Consider the following 16,475-nt stretch of genomic DNA (forward strand, 5'->3'; position numbering starts at 1 on the left):
AAAAACATGGTTACAAATCTCCAGTTCTAATTTACAATTATTTAAAAAGTAGCACCATGATTTTGACATCGTGAAATAGGCTCTCTGTATAATTCATCAAATGAATAAAATAAAGCCAACACGGCGACTATTCTTATTAATAATTGTAGACAGTTAATGTATCTTCCTAACGTTATACCAGTTTTTGTGATAAATTTATTATATAGTATAATACAGTGATTTCAATTTTGACACGTCACGCACTCAAATTTAAAAAAATTATTTTCTAACCAAACTTTTGAAGAGAGCATAACGTACAAAAAATTATTTTTCTATTATATTCTTGCATCTGTGGTTATCAAACAGGCCATAGAGAACATAAAAACGTAGAAAATATTCTATAAAGATATTTAAAACTGCCACTGGCGGCAATTTCAAATCACAAAAACGCTATTTTCGCGCATTTATAAAGTTTAAGATTTTTTAATAATTTATCTATCAATTCTAAAAATATAGAATAATTATTAAAATATAGGTGAATTCATTGGCTGTATAGCACTACAATCAGTTTTATGTCTCCGTATTAAAAGTCGGAGGTTTGATTTTTTTAATGTTGGCGGAAAATATTCAAAATCGTCGCCAAAAAACCGCGAGCAATCGGAGAAAAAAGTTTTTTGACGCGCGATCGTTCGAGTGGATATAATACATTTCTACTATGTTATTACTAACTATATATGGAGATAATATACAGTACAATACTTACCTGGTAGGTCACTTCAGATTAACAATTAATTAACATTAACTAATTTTTTTATTATTTTTTACCCAAAATAACATTTTCCTATTTCCTGCACTATAATTTGAATAATCATGTACGACTACGATAATATAGCCATAAGCTATCGTAGTTAAAAAAATCACAAAAAATATATTTATTTATTGTGAAAACGGAAATTGAAATACGGAAACTTCGAAATTGTGATAAGTAACCAAAAATAATTTTTTCATTACGTATTACTGTACTATCTTTCTAAATCTAATGAAAATAAAATATTTTGTCATACACATTCGTTTAGATAAAAAAAATAATAAAAGTTTACAAATATGTTAAAACATATTTAAATATATTTCAGATTTTAAGTTTGGGAGATGCAACACTCGAACACAAAAAGGCTTCCTTAGTGCTTTTCAGTAGGTACTTGTCTCATTTTTACTAAATTTGGGGAAAAGAGAACATATAGGTTATTCATACACCAGAAAAAATAATTCATTTTCAAACCTTCTATTCCTAAATGCAATTAATAATTAAAAAAATTAATATGCTACCGACGTGGCATATGATGACGTTAAACTTCATGGAACCGAAATGATCATGACTGATGGGAGTGCAATTATAATAATTATTTTTTAACTGCTCCTAACCGTCTGGAGCCAGTGAGACTATGGCATCTCCAATCGGGGTATGTTGTGGGGCTGAAGGTAGTGGGAAGGGGAAGGGAAGAAGAGGAAGGCGAGGAAGGAGAAGGTGAGGTAGAATCTGGTCAGTAAACACGGCCAAAGCCATTTCAAGATAGGTTTCAATTCTGAATGGTGATCTTACACTAGGGCAATACTAACGAAATCTTTCACTCTGGAACGTTCGTAAATATACTATACATTATTTAAGTAGGTAAATCTGGCTTCTTTTACACTGTGCTTAAATTGTAATTTATTTATTAATTTTATTTTAACAATTTGTACATTTAAGTTAACAAATGACTAATTTATATGTAACAAATTAATTGAATTATCTTGAGCTTACAAGTGGGGCAGACTTTAGATTTTCCGGCAGCGCATTATAGTATTTCATCCCTTTATATAATATACGATTCTGAGTATTCGCTTTGTCCTTTTTTGGTAGCCTGATTTCATTGCACGTTCTTGTTTTATGTTTGTGTCTGTCCTTGTTGTATACAATTTTATTTGAAAAATATTTGGGTAGCAGGTTGTTTACTATTTTGTGTACAAACATCATCGTGTTCAAGGTCAACATCTATTTCACAAAGAAAAGATTTTATGACTAACTGTATTATAACAGACTTATGCATTTTTAAGAGTTCAATAAAATAATACGTAGGTTATAATTATGTTGTTAATAAAAAAATACTAAAATAGGAAAAGAAAACGAAAATTTATTTAAAAATCGTAACATGGATTCACTTCCGCGCTGGAGCACCAAAATACCTGAAGAGCCGTTCCTAGATGGATTGTTATATCTAGTGCACAACTAAAGTCTGCCATAAAGGTATTTTAATGGAGCCTAATTGAAAAAACAAGCGATATTGATCTCCTTTGCACCGGTCGCAGTGCATGCACGCGAAACTCGATAGACGGTTGTGAGAACGCGTCGTTTCGATTTCTTGAACAGTTCAGAATATTCAATGAACCAAAAACGCCGATTCAAAACGTATTCCATCTCACCAAAAACAAAAAGCCTTCCTAACCAAATGAAGTGAAAACACACCAGCGTGTTTGCTTATAAACCCTTTCCAAGTGTTTAAAATAAATGGGATTTCTTGGAACGTGTATGGAAAATGTAGTCTTTCCTCTCGGAATTTGGAGCATAAAATAACGAGACTGAAAAGATATCTTCACGAGTCCAATTTCCTCCTAGTCACATAGTCACACAGTCTAAGTACTTTATTTTCCCAAATGTGAAGATTTTCTCCTATTTACCTACCAAATAGGACGTGTGAAGATCTTTTATAGCGTTTAGGGATCTTATCGAAGCGCATATTTACATTCGGCATTATGAAAAACATTAAGAAGGGTCGTTCAGGCGGTGGATAGTTATGGCAAACCGATGGACGTGAGAATAACAAAATATCTACTGTATTTACCATAACACCATGGTGAATATGATACAATTGGTATCTGTGACACAAAAAAGACCAACTTTAGTCAAAATTTGACCAATCGCCACTAGAATATTGGTTTTGTCTAGACCATTTTAACAATTTGCAAGAAGCGAGCATTACACATTGACTAATGCGATTACGTTTGGTTAAGAAATATAATTTCATCAAAATATCTTTAAAATACTTACTAGACATTATTCATATTCCGTCTTCATTTTGTTGCATTATCTTGTGTTCTGAATCCACAGAACGCTGTACTATTTTCCATTATTGTTGATTTGGAACAAATTACGGACATAGAACAAAACGACATTATTATTTATTTTTCGGACACACACTGAGTATTGCTTTATTCCTCGTCCACAATCTTCTAAGCGAACGACTCAATGCCATAGGTCAAAAAGGATGTGATATAAAACAAAACAATAGCTAAACATTACGTCACCTCAGTTGGACAAAGTTCTAACTGACTTTTTTTTGTTCAAAAGTCCTTTGATAGTAAAACCATTTATTTTGCTGATTTCTGTTACCAACTAACTAAATCCGCCTTACCCTATTCTGCAGCGTTTACAAAGATGATTTTCCATAATCTATTTAACGTTTTCTAATTTAAAGGTACAATAATGTGTAAAAAAATTTAGTTACTAATATAAGATTAGAAGGTAGCTTGGAATGACATTAGGGAAATGTAATTACATTTTTATGAAAATAATTAATATGCCCTAGCTGGATTCATATGGTTCTCTCAGCATGTTCAGGTTTGTTTTGAAATGGTAAGTACCTACACCTCTTACCTACTCAATTATTTTCCTTGAAAATACGTTAAACTAAAATAATTAACACACATTCAAACTCATAATCATAAATTGGTAAATAGGTTATAAGAAATCTTTTTTGTAAACTTAGACACCTCATTATCTCAGTTAAATATGAAAAAACGTTTAATTAAAAAATGGTTTGTTGAACAAATCAATATCGGCTTATGCTATCCACAAAAATATTAAAAAAAAATATATTACTAGTTCAGACCCAGAGGGGTATAAATAACTCCGATCTGGAAGCGAAAAAAGTGTCGTCATATAATTGTCTAACTATATCCACCAATGAAAACCTCTTAAAGTTTATGGAGTAAATTGTTTTTCACTGATGTATAGTATAATAAGTAGGCTGCGAATGAGAGTTTAACTGTCTATATATTGGCATATCTTTGATTTTTAGGTCCAATTTGTTTCATACAAAAAGCCCAAAGATATTGATCTAGTTAGTGTTTATTTTTGTTCAGACCTGTCAGTTTCACGGTCAAACCGGTCAATTTGCCGAATTCAGTTATAAAGTTTCATGTGAAAAATATTCTCCACAACACAGAGGAAAATACACCTACGTTTATCGCTCATAATAATAAACATGTTTGACAAAAATAGAAAACATTAAAAATGGTTTTTCGACCACACATTATAATCCAGTTCAAATTATTTAGGACTTGCGTCTTAAAAAACAATGTAAAAATAAAAGAGCATGCAAGGTCACCTGTCAAAACTGTTTATTTTTAAACAACTTCCATTGGGAGGGCTTACCTAGTATTTTTACACCAAAAGGAAAATGTAATAATATCAAAGAGAGATTATTTATGTAGGTACGAACTATTTTCCATTTTGATCATTTATCCTCCCAATGTGTTGAGATTTTCATAAACAAGGAAACATTCTGAATAAAGTATCGCATCAAAGGTTTTTTATGGAATCAATTTTTTCAACGTGTTTTTGTTGATAGTTCAAAATGATGGCTGCCCAGATCTGTGTATTTGCGGGTGTCTAAACAACTATTTTTATAGTGTCATATTCACAAAATGTGTATTTTATTATAACTTTTTGCTTACTGTTTATATATCAGATTGAATTCAGTGGAGATCATCTTGTTTAGGATGCTGTGCTGAAGATCAGTATTATTAGTGAGAGGAAGGGCTAAACCCGGGTCTTGAAGAGATTATGAGTATGATTTAATAGTTAATCTTGTAGATGGTTATAAAAAACTGTCTACCGCGATGTCACAAGATGAACGAATGCTAAGTACGCACTTGACTTATCCTCCGATCATGCCGATAAATTATAGCAAATTCTAATGATATACCGGTAAAACACATACAAAAACCACTTTTCATACATGTTCAAGTTGGTCGGAGCATTCCTTAGTTCCTCCTATTCTTAACATATTATGATATTATAATGTTTATTCCAAACATTTAGATGTTTCACGCGACATCGACAGCAGAATGGTTCAATATTTATCACATAGACAAAGTATTTATTCAAACCGCATTTTTTTGCAATTATTCGCGTCCAGTCTTAAAACGGTAGGTTTAGTGTAACCACAATTAGGTATATCTATCGTATTCGCAGTATCATTTATATTTATTAATTAACAATTCATTTCATTATAAAGTGCACCGCTATTTAAATTTTCACATCACATCAAAAGTTTAAAATTTTAGTATCGTATTTTTAAATTTAATATTGGGTATCTACAACATTGTTTTCTGAATAAAAAAAATGGTGGAGATATCATTTTTTTTTTTTACAATTGAATGATGCAGACCAGTGCAAGCCCAGCGTTCATATTACCTGAGGTAGATGTATAAATTACAAAGAAATCTTTTATATTTCAATAATATTATCATCAATTTTACAAAAAACTGTTTATTTTGAAACAAGTTTTGCTGTGTAATTATTACTACACCCTCTGAAGGCATCATCAAACTGTGGTAAAGCCACTTATTATTAAATATATCAAATAAAAACCAAAAATTAAAATGGAGTTCCGCATTTTAATATTAAAAAAAACTATGAAAATGAAAAATATAAACGGTACTTATGATAGGAAAACACAAAATAAATTCAATTAAAGGATCAGCTTTCAAGGAGGTTCCCTTTATTGAGTGGAGAGCGGGGCCACTCGGATACATCCACAACGATGTCGTTGGTTAACTTCCGTGCGCTGACCAGAAGCAGGCGAGTCGGTGGCAAACTATTGTGCGGAATTAGTGCACAAAATAACCGTTCTTTTTAGAATTGCATGATCAATCATGTTATAATGATTTATTTTTGTATTATACCATGTTGCACTACCTCCTTCTTTAGCCAACATTTTGGACAGCAACGTCCATCACCGGAGCAGATGTGTAAATAGTGTGGTGAAGTTTGTGCTTAGGTTCGTAGAGGTGATACAGTGCTGACAACTCCAATCCTCTAAGAGCTGGGATAGCTGTATAATTCAACATGGGTTTTTGAGTTTAGTTTTGGTGTAGCCATCAATTATCGGATGCCAAGAACTACTGAACTCTGGATTTTTATGAATTCCAATTGCCTCGGTAATAAGACGTGCTCAATATATTTTGGGTCTTCCTAGGACTTTAGGAACTAATCGGTCGGTTTAAATTAAATACACTGCAATTGCCGATTTGTATGAATGGTCGAGTTTACATGCTCGAAAGTGTTCTGATAGTATTTTGGAAATCTTCCGTTCTGCCTGGCCTACGATCTGTTTCAAGAGAAAGCTTGGTTTTCGCAGCTCAGTAAGTCTTGTATTTTCTGTTGTGGTACCGAAGACAGTTGTGATGCTTTTTTTTCTCAGTATCTTGGCAATTATATAATTGTGAACATAAGGCAAGAAAGCAAAGCCTTTTGGCTCTTGTTCAATTCTGTTTTCTTCATTTGGAGTAGATTTGGCTCTTTTGATTTGTCTTATATGTTTTGCGAGGTAACCATTCCGCTCTAATGCACAGCTGTGTAAGTCCTATCCAATTTTGGGTTTTTCACATATTTTGGTTGCTCGGGTCACCAGCGTAGGGATAAGTCCTCTTTTCTACGCTGGGTGGTCATGCGATTTAGCACGGAGATACCGATCCGTATGAGTTGGTTTTCTATACACGGGTTCTCTATAGGCTTCCATATTTTTTCACATCACCCCCACTTCTAGAAAAAGCAGGAATTTATCTTTTTTTTAGCTCCATTGTGAATTTAATTTTGATGTGGAGTGAATTAAGATGGCCCAGGAATTCATTCGGATTCTATGTCCCGTGATGGAATTTGATGATGGTGACGGTATCATATCTACATACAAAAGCACATACTTCACCACAAATATTTACACATCTGCCCTTATAGCATTTTACTTTTGCCCCGCTACTGTTCAAGAATACTTCACGAAACTCTATCCCAAGACCGCCTTCATCTATGGCACTCTTGGTATATGGTTGGTCGAGAAGGATCCAGAGTGCCAGTACCAATCGAGCAGCTTTGGAGCGAAGTCGAGTCAACAGGAAATATTCGAGCAACTGCTCCAGACGACAAAATTACGGGAGATGCTGATGGCAGATTTAGCTAATTTGAAGTAATCGCTGGTCATCATGTCTATCTTAACAAATTTTACAGATTCTTTCCTAAGAGCTGTATGGCGCCCATCTCTGTGAATCGGGTCAGATATTAATCTTTGTACACAATGTCACATATTTAACTGTTTATTGCTATCATTTAAATTATTTCCGTGCCTAAATGCTGTCCGAAACGTAGGCTTTAGAAAGAGGTAGCGTAACACGGCATATTACCCCAAAAATAAATCACTATAATACTTTTGGCCGTGAAAATCTCAAATCCTTTAAGAATAAAGATGATTTATTTATTTTTTTAATGCTGGGCTTGGAATAATAATAACAAAGCATTTCTATAGCGCAGTCTATCATTTCAAGTTTAATGTCAAAAATTGGTCAATAAGTAGTTGCTTATATGTTTTTTAGAAACTTTTGAGGGCTATAGATTGGTGTCTGTCCTAACGTACAAATTCACAACAATTTTTATAAACGGCTTTATTCCTAAAAAGATAATATATCTCATAAATATGCACATGGCTTCCGGTAACACAACATAATATTCAATCACGTTCAAACGTGATTGTCCGTTCCATTTCTTTCAAATATCCCACAGCCAAAACCGTTCATCAGCAGCAATATTTCGGGATATCCAATGTGCCCCTCGGAGCCTCTTGGAGTCTGGGTGATTCAATGTGAAGGCTTAATGCATATTCGATTAGATTGACGGCGGGAAGCGGAGGGGAGGAAGTAGGAAGTGCGATATAGGGAGTAGGAAGGAGGAAGGGGAATCCCTCGCTGCGGGTTCTATAGTCATTACCAGACTGGCAATGAAGCAGAGTAGGTAAGTGTTCATGGGCGCACTCCTTTGGGGAGTCTCGCATGAACGGATCAAAAAATTACATCAATCTTATTAAAAAAAAAATCCGAAGATTGAAGTTGTGGATAACTTCAGTAGGTATCGTCCTGGGTATCACCATTCTAGTTTAACTGTCCGGAGCCAGTGGGGCTATGGCATTCCCAATTATTGGGGTAAGGTGGAGCTCCGGTAGTATTGGTCACTTGTTTAGCATTTTAAGTTTAGGGTTTCATTGATTTTGCATTACCTGCCAACGAGTTGATGAAGTTGAACCCATCTTCAAATTAATAAGCGTTTGTAGATAGTAGGTATTGCATACAATTATTTTGGTTAACGACGCGCTACATTGATAAATTACTCCGGGTTCTACCACTTTGAAGATTAGTATTCATATTCAAAAGTTTTAGCGTAGATACTGAAAGGAATATGTGAGGCTACGTACAGCATTTACCAACACAATATTTTCAGAAAGATGAAACCGTTATACTTTTGGGATCACTGGCTTTTATATCGTTTAATGCCAGATCTTTAATACGGTTTGGTGACAATATCTGAATTTAGGTCTTTGGCAATGGCAATACTGAAGAAATCTACCAATTTAAAAAGATTCGTCTGCGTTTAACTAACATATCAGTGGGAGGTACCTACTCCCATGAGCTTACATCATTAATTACACTACAGAACTTGAATGAATGAATATAATGATAGCAAGTTATGAAAAGAACATTAAAATTGTAAAATTGAACACCTAGCATATTCAAAATATTTTAACAACTTTCCGATAAATTTTAAATTTATAATAATAGTAATAATTTGTATATTAATACATGTGCACATATTTTTTTAAATATTTTGAATGGCCTTCCCAGGACTAATCCGGTACCGCGTGTAGAATCAGGATGAGGAACCTTCGCTGCATAAAGGCTGTGTGGGGAGTGGTTTATTACTGTATGGCGTTTACTCGATACGTCCGACTACAGATTGGTTTTAACTATTAAAGTAAATGACTATGGGTTCGGAAGTTGCAATTTCTATCTAAATCACTGGGCGGTATAAATAATGAGTATGATCTCACATATTATCAACCCCAGCAGAGATTTAATTAAGTAGTTAAATTAATTGTGTACGATCTTACAAAAAATAACGATGACGCGGTTAAGACTTTCATTAATTATTTTTCAATCTTATAAATATTTTTACATGAAATTATATTATTATTACTTATAAATTTATAAAATTTAAATTTAAGTAATGGGAGCCTATGTAAGTGTATAACTATAAGTCACTGCGTGTGTGTGGGTAAATTATCCAAATATTAGCATTTTGCGGGATCAATTTATAATTTTTTTAAGTTATAAAAATTATAATAGTTCTAATGTACTAATAAGTTGAGTTTACGTAAGCTAGGTTAAAATATATTGTATAAATAATTAAATTTATTAACATAATAAAGTTTAAAATTTGTAACCCAGCCACAACAATTATATTACGTAATATTTAAAGTTATTGCAATGAAGTATTTGATGCAAAATATCATTGAAACATAAAATTTCATGATATTTTTAAAAATTGAATAACAAGCAAGCACAATATAATCTACATTGTAAGCTTATGGTAACATTATATTTTATTCAAGATTGCGGTGAAAAATTAAATGTGAATTATTCTTTTACGTAGTGTAATATTTAACTAATTATTTGAATTCGTTATGAACTTAAAATAGTTTTTTTAATTAGTTATTAGAAATAGTTCTTAAAATAGGGTTTTCATTGACGTGTTGTTAATTGTTTTTTTTATTATTATTATCTACTTCTTACTTCTAAAGTAATTCCTTTGCGTTAAAGAGAGAATGTGTAAAACATTAAAATCAATTATTAAAAATTCTTGACGTAAAATATGCCTCCAATTAATGTTATTTAAAAAAAAAAAAATATTGTAAATTTTTCTGTGTCAGTTTGTTTAAAAAGAATCAACAACCCAGACATAATGTACAACTCGAGCCAATTCTAGGAAGAACTGAATAAATAATAATATTTACCATTTGATACATAAAATATCATAACAGGAATTGACGAACTCAAAATAATAAACAAAAATGTTTATCTAACTTGTGTCATGATTTGAAATGCCTGAAAAATGTTTTATGGTGTGTATTTGTAAAAACGACGAGCAATAAAATAAATTATTTACGCCCTTTTCAGGGGCTTATATTATATAAAAAGGAAAATTATACTGTATTTATTGCACACAACTAATCTGCCAAAAACATTAAAGATGTTTACTGACTCAGTCTAATTATTTCCGTCAATAAGTATTCTGGGCAATGAGAGGAATATCCACGGTAGGTAGTTAGTCCCAGAGTTTTTTGCACTGAAATAAATACCGACTTCTAGTGTTACGTAGTGGAATCTGAAAGCTTACCAATGCAATCAAATGCAACATTTTGAATTTTAGGTAAAAATTAATGAATATCCTTCTGTCTGAAAAAATAAGCATATAATTCAGATTATTTAAAATAATGTCACAGTTTAACAAAATTGCTGAAATACCCATTTTTAAATATATAAAATGTATCAATTTATATTGTATTTTCGATGGCTTGTACATAAATTTCAAATAATTGTCATACAATTATTTATAATTTATTTTTTATCCCTCTCCGCACAGCATAGTTTGCATACCTAATAGAAACAAAAGACATAAAATTCTAATATTATGTGAATTTTTTTTTGTTTCTCAAGGAGCACCCTTTACCAGCTTTCACAAATCTGTATTTGTTTGTAACAAATTGATCTTTTGCTTTTTAGGAGACTTTAGAACGTATGAGTAGTAACCCTGATTTTAACCCACACAAATAAGATAAAAGTCCTCTAAGTGGTATTAAAAATAAAATTTATTGTGATAAAAATTTTAAAATAAGTTTTCATGTTTTATTTCTTAAAGTAAATTTCACTGTATAAAAGTACAACTTCTAATAGCAACATTTTTCATAAAAATCTGACAGATTTTTATCCACAAAAAGCTGATGTCAAAGACATAATATTACTTTACGGGAAAACGTTTAGCGAGTGAAAGTTTTCAAATTAATTTGAGTGCCTACAGATTAAATTATTAACAAGCTGTCAACTTGGAATCTCACAAATGTTTTGGGTTTATCAAAATACATAGATAAATAATTGAAGTTGAAAGAGGACATTTTAGTGTTTAAGGAAAGTTTCAACCTTTTGAAATGAGGTACTCAAATAACCATATTAAGAATTGTAACTATTTAACTTAAATTTTCTGTGCCTACCTATTTCTAATTATCATTGAATTTTTTTTAATGTTTTTTTAGGTTAGTGGAAAGGTAAAAAAAAATGTAAGATCATGTAAAAAAACCTTTTTGGTGTGAATACCGTACAAGAGTCTTAACTGTTCACTAGACCCAACTAAGCCAGTGGGATTATCCGTAATTCTTAATTGGGGGAAGGAAATGGGGAAGCACCTGGCTATTGCTATCTGTTCTCCAAGCATAGTTAAAACCATTTCAAACGAAAATTCCATATGCCTACTACCAGTATTTGATTTGGGTATCGTTGCGATTAATAACGTCTTCTTCACACTTGAACAGAAATAGCACAAAACTACGCTATAGAGATGTTTTATTTATTATTTTATTATTATTATTATTTTTCGATTATTCTGCTATAGTGACCATTGTTATATTATTATTTCTTATTTATGACATATTAACCTTAAAGAACCACTGTAATTTAATAACCCAAATATATGTACCTACCTTGACATTGTGTACCTAATTTTGTATAAATTCTGTAACAAAAGAATTTCAATTGCCACCCTGAAGATGTCCATAATAGGACGAAACCGGTAACTGGTAAAATAAACAAGTGGAAATAAGTTAAAAAATGTTTTATTTTCTATTTTAATATTATTAAAACATTTTGTCTTTATTTAGACTACAACATATTTTAACAGAAACGAGTGTATAGGACGGTCTGGGGGATAACGTCCTGTCTTATTTTGTCAAAATCTCTATCTTGCAAAAAATGTAACTGCTAGCCCACCTTGGTTCTGGGGTTTCAAGGTGGGGCTTTCATATATACACTACAGATATCTGTCGGATATGTCTTTCATCTCTGAGATCTAATAACTAAAATATGACATATACGAGTATGTCTTGCAGCTAGAACCATCACATATTTATATAGCTCATTACGTTTGATTGAGATATTAATTATTGACTCTTAACACTAGATTCATAACCTTATCTAAGAGGAACATTATTCATAAACATTCGTCTCACAGACGACTAAATTTAAGTAACGAGTTTTGGGGTACTTGTAAATAAAATAAATAAATTAAGTATGGCACTCTTTAATATGTTTAATTAAGTAACAAAAAAAATAATAAACGAGTTAAAATTAAATTTCATCGCTACATTCCACACACATGAGGCCATGATGGTCCATGCACATATACTTTTTGCATTGCTTGCATTGGAACCTTGTCATATGCCGTTTATAATCACAATAACCACAAACCTTTTTTGAGTACCACTTTGACCAGGTGTGGCAATGGTAGGCATTTCATCTAAAACTTCGGCGATTTTCCTTTTTAGGCATCTCTTCAAAGTTGGCATTTCGTGTCTTTTACGTAACCATGTCGTTATATATTCTTCGATATCACTGATTTCTACATCCTTTTGCTGAATGGTAAAATCATCATCATCAGAATCAGATAAACGATTCAAATAGTCATCAATTTGCCCATCATCCATTCTTTAATAAAATAAAAAGATTTGATGTAAAATACACACAATAATACATTTCGAACGATAAAATAAGATGTAACTATAAATAATAACTCATATAGAATAATATCATATACTTACTTTTACTCTGTATAACCAGAACTAATCAAAAACAATGTTTTCAAAATAACTTGCAGTCTCTTCAAAAGTTACACTATTCATAAACATTCGTCTCTCAGACGTTCAAAGGTCTATAACTTGTCCACAAGACTTCACTGCGAGGCAAACGCACCCGCGTTACTAATGAACAAGCGATCTAGGAAGGTACTTGAGAGGTCATCATTCTATCTCTTTCAGTCGAGATACTAGAAACAAATTTACGTTTTGCGCGGACTGTGAGACGAATGGTTATGAATCTAGGGTTAATAAGATAAAATAAGAAACGAAAGAAAACAGACAAATAAAAAAACATTTGGTGGTGACCAACTAAAATTGTGGGTCTCTACTTTATCCCTGATAGCGATTAATTGAATAACAGTAATTCCTTACATCTTCTAGCCATCGAAACTCTCGGGGATTAATAAAATAAATCACTAAGATAATAAAACCTGGCAGTACCAACAAAACAAAATGACATCCATCTAGTAGTGAGTAAGATTAAATAATAATGGGTCCATCGCGTCTCCTGAATAAATCAGCCATATCCTTTGTACGTTAATTGCGTTCCTGATTAAAGTCTGCATTTGTCCATCAGTTTCTTTTGAGTCCTAAGCGTTCGCATTTCCACTGCGATCACTTCACTACTTAATTTGATCGTGTAACTGGGATTGATGCAGATGTATTTAAAGTTACCATAATGTATATTCCCTACATTCATCATTGTGAAAAAGTAAGTAATACATTGATTTAGTTTATAATATTATATATAATTATGTTACCGATGTAAAGATACGACAAATTCCGTGGCAGATAAACACTAAAAATTCACTAGGTAAAACTTAACGCCAGAGCAAAATTATGATGTGAAACTCGTAATTAACTCATAGTGTAAAGACAGGGGAGCTATGCGCCACCCGGATGGGCAGCGTTGTAAAGCGATTTAAATGAATAAATTGTGAAATTACACAAATTAATCAAATAAAATTTACTTGCGCACGTTTGGATTTGAATCCTCGAGACTTACCACTCTACCACGGAGGGATATACAAAAAAAACACACACACACAGTACCGTTTAATAGTTTTTTAGTATAAGAATTTTCCAGTTTTCCAAGTTTTTTTTCAATAATAATGTCTTTTATCAGTAAACATGTGTTTGAAAATCGATAACTTTTCTAATATGAGCATAATATTTAAGTTTTAGAAAAAAGTTATAAATCTGGCATATTCAATTTACCAGCAAATCAAAAAAAACCTGTGAAAGAGAACCTAAAACATTGTTATAGATGGAACAGAATTTTTTTTTTCATAAATATTTAATGATTATTTAGCCCTATATTTTAAATAAGATCTACCGAGTGTGATATGCGGTACGGAGGGAGAGTCGGTTAGATCGTCAATTATTACACTTGTTATTTTTTTAATGATAAACTAATGTTTATAAGACTTTTATGCATAGCACAATAAACATTATAAGGTTTTTTATGCATAGCACAAAGGATAACAAATTGTTATAAGCAATAATTAGTCGCCTGAAATATCATGATCTTTCGGTACAACTCGGGAGATATTTTAAATTTGTATTGATATTTCAGGCGACTAATTATTGCTCATAATAATTTATTACACTTGTATGTCGTTGTACTTTTTAGCATGTCAATAGGTGTGTCAAGCGATATGCCTCAAAAAGTTTAAAGGGTAACTTAAGATTTAGAAATTATTGTCTTCATTAAATTACAAAATATTGGTGGGAAACTTTAGAAATACGTTTTTTATGCAGTTAGTTAGGTCGTTTATCATGAGAAACTGCCGCTTTTATGCAGTTGGTAAGGTGTATTACCATGCTAAAATGCCGTTTTTATGCAGTTATTAAGGTCGTCTACTATGGGAAACTGCCTTTTGTATTTTAAAAAACTTCAAAAGAACCACAAATCGCGTGAAAAAAACACGTTTTGCGAAAATTGATAAAATGCACGAAAACGCACATTGCATTTTTTTGGTCTCAGCGCCCTTGAAAGTGATCTTTCATGAATACGGCGCTATATACATTTGCCATATTATAATTTTCCGATTTTATGTCCGGGTTAAATCTTCCCCAAAGGAAAAACTAAACCCTTCCACACACTTTTCCACAAATGATCATCTAGTCAATCAACATTATGAAAGTGCATTATACAAGCAAAATAAATACAAAACAATACAAGAACAACACGTCAACTCACCAGAGATCAAATGGGAAAATAATTCACCGACTCCAGATATTTTCATATCAGAGGGTTTGGCTCGGTAGAACTCCTAACAGGGCCTGTAAATCCTACTGATCCCTCAACATAAATATTAAAAAAATCTTTCGTTATCCTACATGTATTCAAAATGACCGACTTTTGCATCTTTATGTATAAATTTTTTGATAGATCTAATACGCTTTTTTACTAAAACATTTTTTGGGGTCTTAGACTATCCATGTTCATCTGTACAGATGACATAATAATAATAATAATAATTATTATTATTATTACATGTATCCATGAGGTTTACTTCATCTTTCCTCTCCATTCCTATGTTACTAGTATTTCTTCAACCTATCCTATCTGTTCAGTTGAATTCTCGGTGTTCAACATGCTATAAATCACTATACGTAAATCACGCAATGGTTTGTTACTATCCTTGATTAAAAGCCAATGGTTTTCTATGAATTCCCTTTCTCATCAATGGATCGTGTCCGATATCAATTTGTTCTTACTTCGAAGAGATGAGTGAAATGAATGCATGCATACTTTTTTTAATGTCAAAAAGCGATGAGAAACTCCGTACGAAATAAATGGTAACCGCAATAATCTGTTTTAAACAGTGTGAAATTCTAATAAAACCTTTCATTATAAAGTAACGCAGACCCGTGAAAAATATTCGAGATACTGTAATTAATATTTAATGCAATTTACCTACAAACCACAAATCATTGCAAAATCAAGAAATCTGAATTTAATTCTCAAGGTTGCCTCATAGAAATTAAAAATTGGGTAATAACTTTTTCGAAATTTAAACATAAGAATTTTATGGTGAATAATATTATTTTAAAGGTAGGTACTTCATCGCTTGTCCGAATTTGAAATCTTCCATTGGATTGATTGTTGCTTTGCTTCACCATTTTATCCATGGCACCATGATTCGTCACTGAATAAATACTTATGTATAAAAATCCCTGAAAGGGATTCATTCGACCTTGGTTAAAAATTTTGAGTAATTTTGAAACTCTGTTCATGAAAATCAGCAATGGTAAAAAAAAACGACGACCACACAAAACAAGAGTCACCAAAAAGGACGACTTTTCCAGCACCGTTCTTGGAACGCTGGCGCTGGCTGGTGAAAGGTATTATATAATATGGTTTATACTCGTATCTGTCTACCACAGTGGTGTAGTTTATTGCTTTGTTAATCAAAGGCGTTATTATGAGCCCGCCGGATTGGATAA

Source organism: Hesperophylax consimilis, chromosome 24 (genome assembly GCF_061612785.1).
Source record: "Hesperophylax consimilis isolate HC1 chromosome 24, BYU_Hcon_1.0, whole genome shotgun sequence".
In the NCBI taxonomy this organism is placed as follows: Eukaryota; Metazoa; Arthropoda; class Insecta; order Trichoptera; family Limnephilidae; genus Hesperophylax; species Hesperophylax consimilis.